This window comes from Neopelma chrysocephalum, unplaced genomic scaffold (assembly GCF_003984885.1).
Source record: "Neopelma chrysocephalum unplaced genomic scaffold, ASM398488v2 Primary Assembly neopelma1_253, whole genome shotgun sequence".
In the NCBI taxonomy this organism is placed as follows: domain Eukaryota; kingdom Metazoa; phylum Chordata; class Aves; order Passeriformes; family Pipridae; genus Neopelma; species Neopelma chrysocephalum.
In genome coordinates this window covers 629,037-647,776 of record NW_020897915.1, presented here as the reverse complement: position 1 = coordinate 647,776, position 18,740 = coordinate 629,037, and positions in this window count along the sequence as shown.

Here is an 18,740-nt window from a genome sequence, read left to right as displayed (position 1 = left end):
CTGCAGCACATTCCTCTGCAGTGCCAGTGGCAGGGGCTTTGCAGTGGACACCCCATGAACCTTCCTCTGTCAGATGCTTGTGAGGAGAGGTAAAACACCCACCCTCGTCCTCCATCCACTTTGGTGCCTGGTAAAAACATCTTCCCTTCTCCCAGCCCTTTTGAAAGGTGTGGAATCTTCTTAACCTTTAAAGGGATGCTCAGTGTGGTGGATGTCCAGGGTGAGGGTGGGGCCCTGGAGCACTGTGCTGTCAGTGGAAGAGGGATCCAGGGACCTGGATGGGATAGGGAGAGAGGGCAACCCTGTAAATTAATGTGGGAGAGGATCAGTGTCAACCACAGAGGATGAGGTGACAACATCCCTCTCCCTGTGTGTGGAAAAGCATCTCCCATAGGGCAGTTTCTTAAAAATATTTATTTTTTATTTATCTTTCCACAGTTGCCTGAGGTGTCTGTTCCCATGCACTGCTACGCTATTGCCAGGAAGTTTTTCCTTATAATTTTCCTAATTGGTGTCTTTCTTTGCTTCAGATACAGCTGATTTCCTCCTCCTGTAGCCGCAGCGGATGCAGAGAACAATAGGTACCCTGCCTGCTCTGCCCACCCCGTGGGACCCACAGGGACTGTTATCCTGCTTCCTTAGGATGCCCAGGCCTCCTCTGGGAATGAAAAAATTCAGACAATCCACTTGAGGGAACAAAAAAACCAGTGATACTCCAAAGAAGGGGTTTGGAGACCAGCTTTGCAAAAAAATGGTGGCTGTTCCAGGACAGGTCCAGTAAAACACACATGGGTATCCATAGTGCAACTCCTGTAAAATTAATAGGAATGAAAGCATCTCATCACTGTGAGCTTCAGGAGTTGAGAAGCAGCCAAGGGTGACCATCACAGCAGAGGAAAATCATGCCCAAGCTTTCTGTGCTGTGTTGCACTGCTGCAAAGGGAAGGTGCTGCCTGGGAAACCTCATCCCAGGAGCCGTTGCAGGGCAGAGAACCTGCTTTGGGGATCCAACCACTGACGTGAAGCTGCTTATTGTGAAACATGTAGCTGAACGTATCCAATTATCACTCTGTCTCTGGGTAAAGCAGACAAAACCTGAGCTTGTTTTCCTTTTTTTTTTTTTCTTTTTTTTTTAACAGCAGATGGTGAAAAAGTCTGCAGCCCCCAATTCTTTAATCCTTTCTGCGTTGGCTGTTGTTGCCAGACCATGTCAGGTTGCTCTTTCCTGGACCAGCTCCAGCTCATCTGCATTATCCTTAAACTGTGGAGCATCACGTTGTGCCCAGGGAGAGGTGTCACCTCCCATCGATGCACCCAAGGGTGGCCCTTGTGCCTGCCCTTTCCTTCCTGAGTATCATCCCAAGCTGGATCCCATCACCACCTCCTCAGCTATTTTCATCGTGTTTTAGACCTCTCCAGATGCTATTCCCCAACCTGGATTTTGATGTTAGTTATCCATTTGAAACACAGCCCTTTACTTCTCCGTTCCCACTGAATTCTGTGTGCAGCTCCCTCGAAATAAATGCCATGAATTTATTAAGATTGTTTCTAATTATGTGCCTTCCAAAAACCTGGCAGCCCTCACAGCCCAGAGTTATCCACACACTTTCTTTCCAACACCTTCCTGAGTTTATCATCTGGGTTGCTAATGCAAATGTGGAATATGTGGGGACTGGGTGCCTCAAGTGCCTGATAACAGCTTGCTGAGCTCAGGTTTCCTCCCCTGTGTTGTGCCCCCCCTTTGTAACCTCACCTGGATCAGGTTCCCCTTGTTTGTTTGCAAAACTGTCAGCAGAGAGGGCGCCGGGAGCCTCCCCGGGGTGAGGATCTGTCACAGCTCTGTCTTCCCTCCTTCAGCCGGGTTGGTTTTCTTGTCAAAGAGTGGGAAAGATTGACAGGAATTTGCTCTGGAAAAGTCCCTGTTGGCAATTTCTCTTCCCATGCTTTCCCTCTGATCTAATACTGCTAAATTGCTCAGCAATTTGTACCGGTGGCTTTCTGGATGCCGAGATCCGGGTTGTGGATCTGGGCTGGGATGCCCTGGGCACTGCCAGGATGCACCATTTCGTGTGAGCCTTGTATTTCTAATCCCAAACTGGCCCCAGTTTGGCACCTTTGGTTCACCAGTTCTTTGGTGGATGGGACAAGAGTTGTCTGCTCCCCATGCAGGCTGCTGCAACCCCTACGGATTCGTTCCAGCCCTGGAGGGCAATGTCCCTGCCTCCAAGGATATTTGGGAGAAGCTCCCTGAGGATGCAGCAGAGCCTCTCAACACGATGTCAGAGGTTAATTGTGTTTAGGTATTCCGTGCTTGGCAACACTTACGAAGGACAGGGAAAACATAAGGGGCTGGCGTATGTTCTCAAATGCTCCATAATGATGTCAGCCGAGGAGGATTTACATAGGAGCCGGAGCATATGGAATGCTTTATCACTGCAATCATCTGCCAGGACATGTGCTGTCACCTAATTGCACACCCACATTTTCTCTTCTTTGCTTTACATCCTGCCTTGTTCCCTGCAGCCATGGGATTTTCAGATGGAGCACTGAGCTGCGGGACGTCCCGGGCGAGGACAGCGGGAAGAGGTTTCCCTGCAGGCATCTCCTGGGTTTAGTCTCCGCTCATTCTGGTGGATGTCTGAGAGCTTGCTGAAGAGCTAATGCAACCTCTTAGCTCCCATGTGGCTAAAATCCAGCTGGACAGACTCCTGGGGAGATAAAACGCAGAGGATAAGAGCAATCAGGGGAAATGGATGTCTGTTTAACATGTCGCCGGTTCCAAGGTGACACTCCGTTCCACATCATTCCTACATGCCTGTCTAACTTGTTCCTAAAGATTTCCAGTGATGTGGGCTCCTGTGCTTCCCCAGCTAATCTATACCTCTGCTTAATTAACCTTGTAATCGGAAAGATTTCCTTGAATCTTCCCAGAATGTCCTGCACTTTAATTCACCCCTTCTTGTCCTGCCTGGAGTGGGCATGGAGAACAGTCTCAGAAGGACTTTTGTAACTCTGAGGACTGTTGGGAGCTCTTTCCTCAGTCTTTTTTCCCTATTTCCTTCAGGCTTTAAGTCCTCTTAGCCTCTGATCTCCTTTGTCTCACCCCTCTGTTTGCCCAGTTTGTTTGCATCCTCTTGTGATGGTCTCCCACCTGAGATCTCGCCAGTGGTGAGCCATGCCAAAGGAAGACTCCATATGCCTTAAATCCAACAGTTGTGTTAATTCATCCCATTTTTAATGGCTTTTTCAGGAAAGAAAATATCAATGGCTCTCATGACCCCATCGTAGCAGTGAAGAGGGGGACAGACTCTGGCTGTGGTGGAGAAGACAAGAGGATCCACCCCATCATAGAATCACGGAATCACAGAGTGGTTTGAGTTGGAAGGGACCTTAAAGATCATCTAGTCCACCCCCCTGCCATGGACAGGGACACCTTCCACTATCCCAGGTTGCTCCAAGCCCCGTCCAACCTGGCCTTGGACACTTCCAGGGATGGGGCAGCCACAGCTTCTCTGGGCAACCTGTGTCAGGGCCTCACCACTCTCACAGCCAAGAATTTCTTCCTGATGTCTAATCTAAACCCACTCTCCTTAATTTCTGACTGCTTGCAGCCATGGCCTTCTAGTTTGGAAAACAGCAGTTCCACAGTGGGGAAGAAAAAAATCTTTAATGATCTAAATGTTTTGCATTTGGAGTTTGATTTCAGTGATATTTTCAGGGCTGCTTTGTTTTTATTGTGTCTCGTTCTGAAAGGACGAGAACATTTTGTGCTGATGAAATTGTTCAGCTTAATTGCATGCTAAAAGCATGTTGATGTTTATGTTATGGGAGTATTAATTTTAATCTCCAATATTAATCAGCAGCAATGTAAACAATGCATCGAGTCTTATCTGTGCCAGGTTGTATTTGTATATAATTTAATATTTACAACAGGTGTTTAATATTTTATATTATGTGATAATGTTTCTCTGTTATTTCTCATCAGGGACATGAAAAGCAATGAAGGCTTTAAACAGCAACCAGGGAGTTTGGATTAAACATCAGGAGCACTTTTTCTTAGGGGAAGGGCAGTGAAGCACTCAAGCCCATTTTTGGGGCTGGTGAGAAACTGGTGTGACCCCAGTTGTCTCACAAGTTGGTTGTCTCCAACCAGTGATGCTGCACCAGACCAAAACCCAAGTCCTTTTTATCCTAATTTTCCCCATGGGGAAGGGAAATTCCAGTAGTGTCAGCCTGTGGCAGGGAGCTCTGATAAAACAGCCCTGAAAACTCACAGAGTTTGTTGTCCTAAAAGAACTTTATTTTGCAGAAAAAAAAGAGAATTAAAGGCAAGATCTGGACTGGCTAAATTTTGCTTTGATTGGAGCATTGGGGTCATTGAAGTATCTTATAAATGAACTGCCCATAAAAACATGGTCCAGTTTCTCCTTCTCCCAGAGTCACCTAAAATTAAGCCATCACTCCTTGGCAGGACTGAAGTTCACATTTCCAGAGCTGGAGGGAGGCATGTGCCTCAAGATCAAGGCTGAAAACCTCCATCTAAGAAACTGTTTGTCTTTTTCACTTGTAAATTTGGCCTCTGTCCCTCAGATCTGCTCCGTGCCGGGAACACCCAACTCAGGCACTGCATGGGAGCTGTGGCCATTTTCACCCCAAATTTGGAGGTCAGAAAGACCTGCTGGGATTCCTCTGTTACATGATAACCTGGTTCTAGTAAACTCAGCGGAGATGTCAAGTCTTCAGCGTTAAAGATGCTTTGGATCCTGCAGGAACTTCATTTTTGCTTTCCGAAGGGCAGTGGCCATTAGGTAGCGATGGCAAGGGAAGGACAGGGTGGTGACAGTGTCTGCGGAGTAGGGGGTCGTGTCACAGGCTGTATGTCATGGAAATTTTGGGTATAAAAGCAGAAAAGATGCATTTCTCAGCCCCCTTGTCCCAGCAGAGGTACCTGACAAGAGTAGAGAACTTTTAGCACGTTTACAGACCACAGGGAAGGACGTGGCTCCAATGACAACCAAATTACCAAGACACCCAGATGACACTTGAAACAGCTGTTTGAGCACTTCTAGAAGTTTTTCTCACGGCTTCCTTACCCACTGTGTCTCTCCTTGAGAGATGCCAGAAGATCCCCATCGAGCTGAGGAAACCTGGGCTGTAATTCTGCTGTGTCTTCCAAACCCTGGGGCCAGGGCAGGACAATTTCCTCACATCTGGCTCTTGATTCCCAGCACTACAGAAGGGCAATCCACACTACTTTCTTCAAAAATATTTTGAGATTTCATGGAAAGAGTAATATAAGAGCTGAACAGCATCATTATTTTTCACAAATGACCTCACTTCTGACATTTTTCGACTTTCATACTAGAAATGTTGGGGTTTTTTTATTATTTTCCAGGAAGCCGTTTAGTTAAATTATATTTTAATAGCGTTTCAACAGACTTTAGTACAGGAAATAAAGTAGTCACAAGTTATGCACTTAAGCACTGATTTGCATTATATTTCCCCACCAAAAGAAAAAAAAATATGTCCGTTGTTGCTATGAAACCAGAGGTTTTGCTTAGATCAGATCGTTTTGTTCTCATGTCATGGATAAAGGAACTGAATGAACAATGCACTGCTAATGGTTTTCACTTTAAGTCTACTTAAAGGGACCTTTCACCTTCCACACTTCCCAAACAAATAAGGGCTTTATAACATGGTTTTGTTAAGTTCAGTGCTCCTGAAAGTGCCTTCAGTAGTGGGAGGTCTCTGAAAATCCTCTTGCCCCCGAGTCCTGAGCCCTGGTAGGAGCCCAGCGTGGCACCGGGGTGTTGATGGCGAGAGGTGGACGATGAAATGGTGATAATAAGAACAACATTTTTGATTAAACAGCTTTTTCTGGTTGCTTTTTTGAAGAAAACTGTGGTTACAAAAGGTTCATTTGGCTCCCAGAGCTGGGTCTTTAAGGGGAAAAAAAAAAAGAGGTGAAATCCTGGGATAAAATTTCCTTTGGGTGATGATGTGTCTGGTCTTGGGCAAGGCAAGTAGGTTCTCTGATTCTTTTGGCTGCTTGTGTGCGTGTACAGTGTGGATATATCTATATCTATATAATCTATATCTGCATCTAAAATATGTATTTATACATGCTAAATATGTAAACGTATATGAATATTGTAAAGCTTTAATTTTAACAAAAATTCTTGACTATATGAATATATATATTTATGTTTTCCTGTATATATATATATGTACATGTGCGTGTCTCTCTTTATATATGTATATATATTTTTAACTTGTATATGTAATATGCATAATAACATATATACATGATTTTATAAATAGAAATTATATTTATATATATTACATATATAAAAACACACATATAAATATATATATGTATGTATGTATAAATATATATATATATGTATGTATGTATATATATATGTGTATATATAAACACACATACTCACCCTGCAAAAAGACTCAAAGAGAGAAAGTTTCTCTTCCTCCTGCCCTCACTTGTTTCTAATTGTGGATGATGGATTGCATTTATATGGTTTCCTCTAATCTCTTTTCTTTAATACAAACATATCTCTGTGAGAATTCCTTGGGAAGGACTGTGGGCAGAAAGCTAATTTAGCCTCGGCACTGATTCATATTCTCTCCTTGCCACAGACATAACAGTGATGGGCTTGTGGAAGTCGGTGTTTGCAGAAAACCCCCACCTGTTTGAGGGAGCAGCTCCGGGGTGCCCCGTGAACCCCTGTCTTTCCCTGTTATCAGCAGGAGGGTGGATGTAAGAATAGAGCCTGTGTAACAGCCCGGGAATGGGGAACGAGGCACAGCAGCCAAAACGGGAATGAAAGTCTCTTTTTAGCTGCTGAACAGAAGATAGGAGTTAAAATATGCAAGCCCATGACAGAGCCAGAAAAATGTGTGCTTTGTTAAAATTAACTGGTGAGGGCTGTTCTCCATCCTTCCTCCTCGGCCGAGGAGTAAACACCACGGCTCCTCTCCAAACAGGAGCTTATTTTTGGGATCACCCTGTGAGCTTCCACCCTGGTGTTGGAGGCACTGGGTGCTGCAAGCTGCAAAAAATCTAAAAATGTCCCCAGATATCCAGCCTGGTGTGATGTACATATCTATATTTGTGTGTGTGCATACACATATATAAATATATATATACGTGTGTGTGTGTGTGTATCCACATATATAAAAATATATGTATGTATATACATATTTACAAGTCCTTAGCTGCTCTGTTTGCAAAATAAAGTTTCAGTCTAACTAAAAAAGGAAAGCAGAAAAATCAACATTGAGTAAACCTCGAGTTGTTTGGAGTGGAGTGGTGCTGCCTGTAAAATCAATATGATTTCAGGGCTCCCTTTGCTGGTACAGGTACAAGTCGTGTCATGAATCACCTGCAGGACTCGTGGCAAATTCACTCTGTTGATTTAGACTGAGCTTACAGGGAGCCCAAGAGAGTAGTCCTGAATTTTAACCTGGTTCCTGCCACTGCTGCTTTAAAGAGGAGAATTGTTAACTATGACTTAGCTCATTAAAACAGGGATGAAAGGAGAGGGCAGCTCAGAGGGAGGGGAATTAACTCAGCAGGGAGCAAGGCAGGGGATGGAGATGAAGGGGGATGTAAAATCCAACACCAGGAGCTGGTTGGTATGAGACATTTACTGCTAGCCCTTCAAATTTTGGGAGACGCTTTTTCTACCCAGGCAGCAAGATTTTTTGGTGGGGGTAGAGGGGGTGGGATGGGGGATACCTGAGAGTAATTTGGGATAAGCTTCGTGCCACACAAGCCACAAATCCCAATGGATTTCTTTCAAGCTCTTCACCAACTCTGGCACTAAATTTCCAGCAGTTATACTGGTTAATCTGGTGGTCTTGTACAGACACAGAGCAGGCAGATAAGGATAAGGTGTTCCCTTTCCCTTTTGCATCCTTGAAGTCAAACTCCTGTTAAGAAGGTATCCTCAGCTTTTGGGGTAGGAAAGGAGCAAGATCCATGTCTGTCCTATGAAACCAGTTCTAATTCCTGTCTGCTTTGGGTGGGAGCAGGAGGGGGATTAGAGGATGCACGAAATGCAGTTTTGTGATCAAAGTGAACTTTTAGGTTTGTTGCACTGGGGTGTGACACACAGGGTGCTGTTTGTCCCCCCACTGGGTTAAATCAGCATCATCACCCCTTTATGACTGAGTGGATATTACCCTGCTGCCTCTTAAAAAAAAAAGCAATTACTGTGTCCATTGGGCAGTACATTAAATGACACCATTTAATTACAGCCTCATTTATCTCTGAATGAAATATATTTAGTATTTCCATCCAGTATATTATTCCATTCAATTACTGCAAATCTCTGTCCGTTCCCTGCCACACACGAGCTCGTTTGGAAAGCTGGGCACACACACCACTGAACGTTTGGCTTTTTCCCTCCCATGCCTGGTGAATCAGCTCCAAATTCAGCCCCAGCAGCCTGATTCTGGCCTTTCCAAGCTTTAGTGGAGGTGAGATGTTTTCCAACCACCCCCAAATATCCAGGGCTGAGCTCAGCATCGCTGCTGAAGGTGCATTTCCTCAGGTATCAGAGCCCTTTGGAAAGCTCATCCCAAATGGGATGCCTCACCCTTGGAAAAGCTGCCATTGTATTTCCATAGTAGGTTTGGGGCCGTCAAAGGGAATCTCAAATCAAGCTAATATAGGATTTGGGAAGAGGTTGGAACATCTTTAAGGGATATGGGATGACATCCCAGCCCTACTGAGGGATGACCACATCTCTGGGTTTAGGGTTTCTCCTGGAGCCTCTGGTGAGGTTTCCAAGCAAACCTGGAGAGAAGCCAAGCTGAAATCCAACAGTGGCCCATCCTTTTAGTCCTTCCAGAGCTGCATCATAGAATCCCAGAATGGTTTGGGTTGGAAGGGACCTTACACCCCATCTCGTTCCAACCCCCTGCCATGGGCAGGGACATGTTCCACTAGGTGAGGCTACTCCAAGCCCCATCCTACCTGGCCTGGCCCCAAAAGCTTATGTTTCACAGAATTTCTTGTGTTTTCAGCCACAGAAGCTCAACAAATGAAATAATCACAGGGAGATTTGCCAATTTGGCATAAATTTGGGCAGAAAGAGCTGCTGCTGCTGGCCAAGGACAGACAATTTGCTGTCCGTTCTGCTAACCAGTCACAAGAAAACTGCCTGTTTTATCAGTGTGTGACTAATGGACCATTAAAATAGGGCTTCAAAATAAATAAAGAAAATAGCTGTACCTCTGGCCATGTGCTCTTAAAGCCCATCTCGTTCCAGCCTCCCTGCCACGGGCAGGGACACCTTCCACTTGGAGGTTGCTCCAAGCCCCGTCCAACCTGGTCTTAAGCTCTTCCAGGAATGGGTCATCCACAGCTTCCTGGGTTTGTGGCTCACCCTTGGCTCTCCCCCTGGCTTGCTGTAGCCCAGCAGAGGGGGAAAGTGCCTGCAAAGCACTTTTCCACCAGCTTTAGGAGCTGGCAGCAGAGCTAAGTGCCCCGATGACTGCGATATTTGTGGCTGTCCTCCTGTTTGCACAGAGTGGAGGGAAGCGGGAGAAGAGGATTCCGTGGCTTTGGGAATACAAAGGGCAAGCACTGTTGAAAGAATAACACTTTCATGCAGCAAACCAGAAGACACACAGCTGCCCCCTGGAAGCCTTTTAAATATATGATGGCCGTTGAACATACAGTCACAGCCTTGCAAAGTGCAGTGTGAGAGGGAGGTTATTCCTGTTATTATTATTTTCTGTGACATTGGCATTTTCTGAGCAGCCTGAAATTGGGCAGGAGGTTTAGGGAAGGCTGGGAGGCGACACAGGCAGCATTCCCACTGCTTTTGCCTTTAGCTACAAACCTGCCTGTGTTAAAGATGTTTTCTTTAAACACAGGTGCCCTCCCTTCTTCATCCCGGGGCTATGAAATACTCAGGGACTCTCCAGCTCTGTGGCAGTGCAAGCCCCGGCTCCAGAGCATGGACTGGAGCACACACTGAAGTTCCAGAGATTTCTGTGCTTGAGGGCTTTGCTGAACAGGTCTGCCTTAAATATATGTTTAAGGTTTGGCATTTTCCAGCCTAAGACTTGGCTGGTCACATCAGCACCTGGCAAAGGGCTTTTCTCACCAGGATTTCACAGTGCTCTGCAGAGGGGAATGAGATGCTGATCAGCTTCTAACAAAGGGTGAAGAAAAGAAGAAAAAGCGAAAGAGAAAGGGGAAGGGAAAGATAAAAAAAAGTAGAAGAAAAAGTAAAGGTGAAAGTAAAAGAAGAAAGAGAAAAAGAAAGAAGAAGAAGAAGTAACAGTAAAAGAAAAAGAAGAAGAAAAAGGAAGAATGATGGTAAACCATACCCTTTTGCACGATGCTGCTTTCATGGTTGGTTGTCAGATATGAGAGGAGATGGTGATGCTGGTGATCAGACCCAAAGCCTTAGGGCTCATTTGACCTTACAAACCAACTGGGAGTGTGGTCAGGTGGGAATCAGGAGCCCAGAAGCACACTCAGCTATTCAGAAACAGCCTGGAAATGCTCTTCTGGACCCGAAATCCATCTTCTGCTGATGACATGATGTTGTACAGCCCCATGTGGGCTGAGGTCTGGTATCTCTGAAAAATAGAATCCCAGGATGGTCTGGGTTGGAAGGAACCTTTCAGACCATCTCATTTCAACCCCCTGCTGTGGGCAGGGACACCTTCCACCAGCCCAGGTTGCTCCAAGCCCTGTCCAACCTGGCCTTGGACACTTCCAGGGATCCAGGGACAGCCACAGCTTCTCTGGGCAACCTGTGCCAGGGCCTCACCACCCTCACAGCCAAGAATTTCTTCCTAACATCTAATTTATTTGAACTACTCACCAAGTGCACTTCCTTGCAAGGAAAAATCGCTTTTCTTTCTAGATTAAAGAACATTGTTGCTTTTTCTTCAGCCTCACAGTTTCTCTTTCATTACGTCTTGGGAGAAAGGAACATAAATAGAGACACGGGAGAAACCTGACAGGATTCAGCTTAATAGGGAATATGGGACAGTATTTTGCTTTTAGATCTGTGCTGCACCTCTCATCTTTATTAGAGAAGTTGACAACTGAGCTTATTTCTCTGTGTGATAAATCCACTGTAGTAAAAGGCTGTTCCCAGATGGCAATAGCTGGCACATGGGAGTACACACAGATACGAGCAAAACATCAGCACTCCCAACAGAAACCATGGGCTGGTCAAAAATTCTTCAGTTTTAATGGTGTGTGAAGCACCACGTGAAACACGTTCCCTCCGTAAAAATCATGGGGGATGTTATTTTCAAATGAACTCTTTAATTAAGAGGTTTTTTTTTTCCTTTAGTCTTAAAGTTTCACTTGGTTCTGGAACAGCAAAAGAAACCAACACGGCCAATCTTAGCAGGATGCCACGGGAGTATTGGAAAACTGGGTGGGGGGAGGGTGTAAGAGATAATTTAGGTTGTAAAATGCTAATTAGCTACTGGGATTGCCAGACCATTTGTTGGCTGCAAATACCTTTACTATGAGGACACACAACTGCATTCAGCCCTGGGGGAAACCAGGCTGGCTGCCGAGGTTGTGCCTGTGGAGGAGGCGGGGTGGGAATAAGCTCTTTGCCCCCCAGGCACAGACACGAAGCTGTCACAGCTGTAACATGTCTTTCAAAGCAGGTTAAATCTCCTGCTCTCCATTACCTTATTATCTAGAGCCCATTTGTTTCCCACTGCGATGGTGTGGCTCCCGTTCCCACCCTGGATGGGAGGTGGGCAGGGCCGGGGAAGTTGAGCTGTGTCCTCCCCTCCTTCCCTCTTGCCACGACTTTCTCCTGTTTCTGGCTGCAAATCTAATAAAACACAAACCCTGTGCATTTTGCAAAGCCTATAATTTAAAATGCTATCCATAAATCAAGTCAGCTTTATTTTGCCACAGATTTTTTTTAGCTCTATTTGCTCTTTTGCTTTTTTTTTTTTTTTCTCCCTGGGCTCTCTGCTCTCAATCCTCTTGGACCTGTGGTCAGGGTTTGCCCTGGGGAACATCTGCCCTCTCCCTCCTGCCTTCATACTCCTTCCCTGTGTAAATCCTTCCACGCAGCCACAGAAATGTGCTATATATTGTTTATGTGCTATATATTGTTTGTGTGCTCTATATGGCCTGTGTGTTATGAATAGTCTGCCTGCTATATATGATCTACGTGCTGTATAGCTATATATTAGCATCCCAAATACATTTACATACCATAACTGTTATATAGAATCCCAGAATGGTTTGGGTTGGAAGGGAATTCAAAGACCATCTCGTTCCCACCCCCTGCCGTGGGCAGGGACACCTTCCCCAGGACCAGGTTGCTCCCAGCCCCATCCAACCTGGCCTGGAACAGTTCCAGGGATGCACCAGCAGTTTTTGCCCAGAACACCCCAGTTTGCTTTATTTTACAGAGGCAGCTCCCTCAGCAGGTCCTTTGGGACGCCCCAACCTCCCGCCTGCGGAGGGGTGAGTTGTTTTTTCCGAGGTAAACAGCCCGATATCCGCGCTGGCTCCCGCTCAGAGCGTATTAGTGTATGGATTACATGTAATGCAACCCATTATGCAACGCAGCCGGGATTACAGCCCGATAACTCCGTGTAAGCGCCGGGCTTTGCGGATCCGACGCCGTCTTTAGCAGCCCTGGAGCGGGACTTGCCGATGTGGGGCCGCTCACATGCCTCGGGATCAAGCTTCCGCTTCAAGCAACGGGAGGAACCGAGCCTCCAGCATTCCCTCCCTGGGGACACCCCTCAGCAAGGGGTGTCCATAACACTGGAGAAGGCATTTGTGGTCTTTCCGCTCCTGAGGCACATCCCAGTGCGGGTGGATGGGGGATGCATCCCCGCCGCGGGGTGCGATGCCTTTTCACAGCACCCTCAGGTCCTTGATGAATCCTCCCTCCACTCAATCCAGAAGTACAGCTGGGACAGGGTTTGCTGTAAGGTTGTGATGCCTGTGTGACCTTTTTCCCCCATCCAATCCAAATCCACCGACTGTTTTTATCCCTGAGCTATCATAGCTCTGTCCTTTGCCTTTTTGGAGTATCGTGCTAATTGGGTTGGAACAGAGGCTTTCATTACCAAAAGCAGTAGGTCGCAGAGTGGCACCAATTATTTCCCTACCAAATGCAGGATTATTCAATCTGAGGCTGGATTTTGAAGCTGGTGGTACAGGGGGATGGGGATGCCCCAATGGCATGGCTATAGGGGCACAGGGGTGGTGATAATTATCTGGGAGAGGGACATGGGCAGGACATCCACTGCTTTTCGGGTAGGATTTTGGCGGATGAGGAGGTGTCAGATCTGATAAAAGGTGACCCACTGCAGCATCCAGCCAATGTCAGGGTTTCCCGAGGCTGAGATATAACCTGTTCAAACCTGTGTGAGTCTGTCATGGAAAATGAGGGAGCCTGGAATTGCAATGGTCATAGGCAACAGAAGAGCTGGTGGGGATATAATCTTCCTACTTTCATAGAATCATAGAATCATGGAATGGTTTGGATTGGAAGGGACCTTCAAGATTATCCGGTTCCACCCCCTGCCATAGGCAGGGACACCTTCCACTATCCCAGGTTGCTCCGAGCCCTGTCCAACCTGGCCTTGGACACTTCCAGGGACCCAGGAGCAGTCACAGCTTCTCTGAGCACCCTGTGCCAGGGCCTCACCACCCTCACAGCCAAGATTTTCCTCCCAACATCCCATCTAACCCTGCCTTCTGACAGTTTGAAGCCATTCCCCCTTTTTCTGTTTCTCCAGGCCCTTGTCCAAAGTCCCTCTCCAGCTCTCTTGGAGCCTCTTAAGGCACTGGAAGGGCCTCTAAGATTTCCCTGGAGCTTTCTCTTCTCCAGGCTCAATAAAACCAGCTGTCCCAGCCTGTCTCCAGAGCAGAGGTGCTCCATCCCTCAGAGCATCTTCATGGCCTCCTTTGGACTCATTCCAGCAGGTCCACATCCTTCTTATGTTTAGAGCCATGGAGTTAATTTTAGATTAAGCTTAATTAATCTCTCACTATTAGACACCAGGATGAATCCTCTCAGGAAGGACAGAACACCTGTGGGTTGCCAGTTTCCACCACTTAAAGCAACAGGGAATTTTCCCATCCCAACCTGCCCAGTCAACCCAGCAACATTTGGGATCTCTCTCTTCCCTTCCTGAGTTGGGACCAAAGGATGCAAATGATAAAGCCACTGATGCATATAGGAAAACCAAAATATCCTGAGGGTGGGGGAAGGATTTGGGTTGCCAGCACCTCTCCAGGTGGGCATGGAAGAGTGGAAGCTGCAGAGGAGATGCAGAAAAATGTGCTTGGTCCTGGGGAAACACTGTTCTGAGCTGTTGTAGGGTATCAGGACTGCACAAAGGCAGGTTGTGGGATAGGGATGGAAGCCTCCAGGCTGCAGGACCTTTGCTAATCCCTGACCTCTGTGCAGCTCATGCAGAGGATCAGGGCAGTGGGGACAGATGCTCCACTCCTGCAGGAACACCCAACATGGATGCTGTGCCACAAGACCGGTTCTGTCCTCCTGGAGAGCTGCTGTTGGAGCTGGAGAGAGAGGGAAAGCAGCAAGGAATCGTCTCTGATTAATCAAATCAGAGCACATATGTCCACAGGGATCAGATCAGCCCCGGGTGGGAATGCTGAGCGCCGCCGTGCAGGATTAAGCCCTGTCTGTCTCCTTCGGTGTCTGGCACTGATACTGGACATCGCCAGACGTTTCTGGGGAAGGTGTAAGAAGTCTGGAAGCAGTCAGACACCCCCCACCCCAATGTTTTCCCACCTCTGCCTCTCTGCCATGCAGAGGGGACTGTGGTGGGTGCCGTGCTCTGGGCTGAGGGGTGGGCTCTGTGTGCTGGAGGATTTCTTTATTTCTTTTTGGTTTTGAGTTGCAACTGGCAGAAGATGCTGCGGCTGTGGCTGGTGGCCGAGGTCACAATGTGACCCACGAGACCAGGGACATGGTGGGGACACAGCTGCCTGGGCTGTGCTCTGGGCTGTACTGCTCACTCCTGGTGACACCACTGTGCCCCAACCTCTTGTCCAGGAGCATAGACACAAACTTAGAAAGTCCAGCCAGCTCAGGGAAGGGAGCGAGGCAAGGGGTGGAAGCATTTCGCTGTCTTTATTTTGTATTTGAGGTTCTCCCTGTCCCCTGTCAGCTCATCCTCAGAAGGTTAAATCCCTTTCCCTCTTTCTCCCAGCACTAATCCTGCTGGAGGCAGAGCTGCGACACCAGCTCTGTCCCCGGCCACGGTCTCAGAGGACACGGACATGGATTTTTCCGAGCCGTTCCCTCCAGCAAAGGCAAATGACGGGTGAAGTCCAGGAGTGGGCAGCTGAGGACAGGCACTGTCTGCAATATGTGCTCCTGCCTTGGATAATTTCCACCCCTTCCCAGCCTCAGGGCAGGATCTTGTCTGCCCTTGCTCTCCCTTTATGGCCCTCCTTGGCACCTGGATCCCTCTTTGCAGGGTGAAGGGCTGGTTGTTGAGCTTCCACGAGCACAGACGTGCTGTGGAGATGCTGAATTTTTTTTTTATGGTCTAGAAATAAGATCCATCTTTTCTTAGATCTGCAAGGCTAATTGAGCGGAGGAATTGATTACCACGGGCATGAAAAATGTCTTATCTGTTTAAGTCCGTAAACGACTCGTGCTGATGGAGTTACAAAGTCCCTGTGAAGCCCCTGAGGTGTGTTCTGCCAGGGAGCACAAGCACTCGTGGGGTCCCTTCCCTTGAGAAACATGAAATCCAAGGAGCCATGCCCCATCTCCTGATGCCTCTCCAGCAGGAAGCTGTGATTTGTGCCTCAACTGGCTCCATGTTTCTCCAATCAGCAGGATTTTCCCTTGGCCATAGCGATGGAGACCATGCAGGCAGCTTTCCATTTGCTGGGCTGGGGCTGATGCTGGTGCATCTCTGTTCACCAGTGCTGTTCATCCTTGCTTCACCACTACCCACTGGCCTGGAGCACATGGAACTTGCCAATCCTAAACATGCTGGAAGCACTGAGATACTTAGAATCATGGAATCGTTTGGGTTGGAAAGGATCTTTAGAAGTCATCTCATTCCAACCCCCTCTGTCATGGGCAGGGACACCTTCCATTGGACCAGGTTGCTCCAAGCCCTGTCCAAGCTGGCCTGGAACACTTCCAGGGATGGGGTGACCACAGCTCCTCTTCTTCTTACAGGCACCAAGTGTTACAGTTCAAGACTTTGGGACACTCTGTGTTTGGGAGGAATCCTGAGCCATTAGCAATTGCTCCTTTATTTTTTTTTCCCTAGGATAATATCAGCAGCCTAAGTGGATGCTTTCTATCTTTTTAGTGTATTCTCTGGGGTGAGAACCAAATAGTGAGCAATCTGTGTGCTCCAAAAAAGATAATGTGGAGATACAGCAGACCCCCTGCTTGGCTGGAGATTGCTGGATAATATATGGCATTCTGGTGAGATAATAACCCGAAATGGAGTGAGTATTTCTCCCTGCAGCATTCACATGAAATACTTAAGGTAGCCCTTTGTTGGACAGAGAAGTCAGAGGTGGCATCATCTGACTGGAGAACAGAAAAGACTTGAAAAAGGGGGATAAAAAGACCTAGTCATTGAGATGATTTTATTTTCTTGAGCTTGCAAGGCTTGGGAGGCTGTGGGATGAAAGAGGGATGGAGGGAATAATTGGAGTTATGAAGTGTGGGCAGCAAGCTTGCTGCTGGGTGAGTTAATGAGCTATATGAAAATTAAATCCCTGGCACAAGAACCCAGCATGGAGATGCCTTCCCCTGGGTTTTTTTCCTGCTGGCTGCCAGCAGGTACTAGAAAATGGGATGCAGGGCGGCATGGATTTTGCCATAGAGGATGCCAGGCCAACCTGCTGTCACCCAGTTTCTTTCTTTGTGAAAGGAGCAGACTTTCTAGGCCAGGAAAATACAGGAACTGCTGTCTGTCTGCCTCCCCTTAAGCATCAGCCGTGTGCTGACAGGAGATTACAACGGGAGTTTGAGGGTCAGGGTGGCTCTTGTGGCCTGGGGAAGGGCTGTGAAGGCAAGGGCAGGGGTTAGAGGTGATATAAAATCAGGGCAAAATGCTGTACTGCAGAGGGTGAGCTCATGAATTTGGAAAACGAAGCAGATTTTCCACTGAACTGTGGGCTCACGAGTGGAAACTAAAAGGAGGAGAAAGACCTCGGTGCATTCCCTGTGTGCCATTTATACGTGATGTTGCTGGGGGAAAAGGAAAATGCGCCCCTAAAGTGTAATAAGCAAAATAAAGATGAGGAAATATTTAAGCACCCTGTGAAATCTCTTTGGGAATGTGCCACAGAGCTCTGTTCTTTGCCCCCAAAAGTTTAAATCGCAGCAGGTGCAGCAAAGGGTCACTGGGTAGGGCCAGGGAAAAGGGCCTATTTTAGGCCAGGAGCTGAAAAATATCATCTCTGTTTGGCCAAGGAGGTTGGGAGAGGACGTGATGCCTGTCTATAAATACAGCAGGAATGTAAACACCAGGGAGGGAAGCAAACTGATTTGACTGGAAGGGCCGTGTCAGCAGAAAAACAAATCGCTGCGAGCTGGGCAGGGACAAATCTGAGAGATCAGCACACGGCTGCAGGATCCTGGGATGGCTGGGGTAATAGGATTGTTGGAGGGGAAAGACCTCAAAACTAATTTTGAGGCAGAGCTTGTTAAACTGATGAAAGAGCTGACAGGGCCGTTTCTGCCGGCAGCAAACTGGGAGCTGAGCTGGGAAATCCCTTTGGGGGAGCATTACTGTGAGCTCCCTGACTTGCATCCACAACATCCCGGTGACCCTGAGCTTATGGTAATAGGAGTAGTGACTATTAATAGCGCCACACGATTCTTTATTTTTATTTTCCGTGCCTGTCCCGTGATATTTGCAAAAAATAATAATAATAATAATAAAGGAATATTTGAAATTAATATTGGAATATCTGAAAATGCCTCCTAGAATTGGAGAGGTGGGTTAGCAGGATTAGCACGGGGTCTTCCAGCAAGGTCTGTGCTATAAGTACAAAGGAGGGGCAGAAGTGCAAAGCCCCCCTAAATGAGCTCGTGAGGGTCCTGTGCTGAGCAGCAGAAGTGCTGTTAATAGTCCCTGAGTGCTCAAGGGAGTTAAGGAGCCTGTGCATAGGTTGAGTGTTGTGCCTCAGCCAGCCCTTTCAGCAGGGCTGGGGAGATAAGTTGTGCCTAGCAACTCTGGGAGGTCCCAGGCCTGGTTTTAGGAGTGTGTAGAGGGGTGTTAAAACCAGCACAGCTTCAGCTGGTGAGGCAGCACGGACTGGTGGGGTCTGGACAGAGCAAAAGTGGGGCAAGTAGTGATGCAGGGAAAAGGGAGGCAGCAGGAGCTTGGAGGGACCAGGATGAAGGATGCTCGTGGTGAGGGATGCTCAGAGAAGGGAGTGTGGGCACCGCAAAGCCACTCTGAGCTGCCGTGTGCTACTCCTGCACCACAGCATTGCCTTGTTTAATATTGCAGGAGTGCTTCATGGTAGCAGCCCAGAAATAGGCAAAATTTACCTTTTTTTCTCACTTAGTTTGAATATTTCCTGCAAGCTGAGAGATGCATCATAAAGCCCTCCTGGTGTTTTTTTGGGATAGGCCCCCACAGGGAGGTCTGTGGGCTGCCAGCCACGCTTGAGATTTTGGCAAGGGTCACAAGAGGGAAGCAGGAGAGGCTTCTCTGCAGGGGAAGGGTGTTTGTTC